We start from the raw sequence: 1395 nt of genomic DNA on the forward strand, positions 1-1395 counted from the left end.
ACGGAAGGACGAATTAATGTCCAACTTCGCAAGCTTCCCGGACACACATTAGCGCAAAAACCAGCTATAACGCCACTGTGGTTACTAATCACTCCAACAGTTAGCTGTTCCCGCCACAGGTGGCGCACAGCTTCGCATAACCTCTACTTGGCGCTCTTACGCCCAACACTAGAGTTGACTGCACACGTGTAAAATAAACTTGCCAACAGTGCCGCGTTCAATTAACGCACCACAGCAATCATAACCTCCAGTGATAATATTTAATAGATTATAACCTGCTTTATACATAGGTAATTTATTTCAACACTACAAGATTATTAAGAAAACCAAGTTCATTTGTAATTCACCTTTGTAAATCAATTTAAATAAATAGAAATACTAAAGACTTGTGTTAATTATTAATCAGTGCATTCACCCTTTACTTGCCCGGCAACCCCACATAACATCTAGTGGGTTTTATTGTTCTAAGTTGATTATTACACGTTTGGCTGACGAGTTGAATTGTGGAATTAATTTCCGAACAAAGGTGATTGGATTAGACCGCACCATCGATTTAATGGTAGAAAAGGGGGGATGAGTAAGAGGTTAATGCATCAATTCAGTATAAACACAATTGTTTTTAGTGACTTTTATTTAAGATTATATTACATTGGTAGTTGTTTTTACCGGTCGTCGTGAGAATTGTTGAGCTCGTCTTGATTCTAACAATTGGCAATAAAACTGTTAAACGTCGTCTGGGAGTGGAAGGCAAGACTGGTCTGGTTGTATTGGACACGCCTTATTGTACCGAGTATGGTCGAATTATGTAACAACTACATCAGAGAATACCTTATCTGCCCCTATTAAATATGTTTGCACTCTCTTCGAATTCTTATTGATTACCATTACCACTAACTTACCATCTTCCCATGCTCATGAAGAGCATGGTCGACTACTCATGCTGATCCTTAAAACATCAGCATAAAACCGACATTGAAGATCCACATAATCTCCATAGCATCAACGACATCCAAGAACACAAGGACGCACCCGTGCCACTGCAATAGAATAATTCTCTATCTCTCTAGAAGCAACCAACAATATTATTATAATTCATAACTATAATAAACAATATCTACACTCACAATACATTACATTATATTTTTCACCCCTTCCACTTGTGCCTTTTTTCCTCCTAATCGTCATGGCGAGAGACTAATCCACTGAACTATTGAAATGGCAGTTCTAGCCATAAGATAAACAATTAAATTCGAACAGTACTATTAAAACGTGTTTTTTATATATGCAAGATAATGTGTACGCTTATTACAGATTGTGATATAAATTATAACATTTTTCACATACTTTATGAGTCTACAAGTTTAATAATTAATATTTTATAAGCATAATAATTTG

This window comes from Ceratosolen solmsi, unplaced genomic scaffold (genome assembly GCF_000503995.2).
Source record: "Ceratosolen solmsi marchali unplaced genomic scaffold, CerSol_1.0 scaffold30, whole genome shotgun sequence".
Classification (NCBI taxonomy): domain Eukaryota; kingdom Metazoa; phylum Arthropoda; class Insecta; order Hymenoptera; family Agaonidae; genus Ceratosolen; species Ceratosolen solmsi.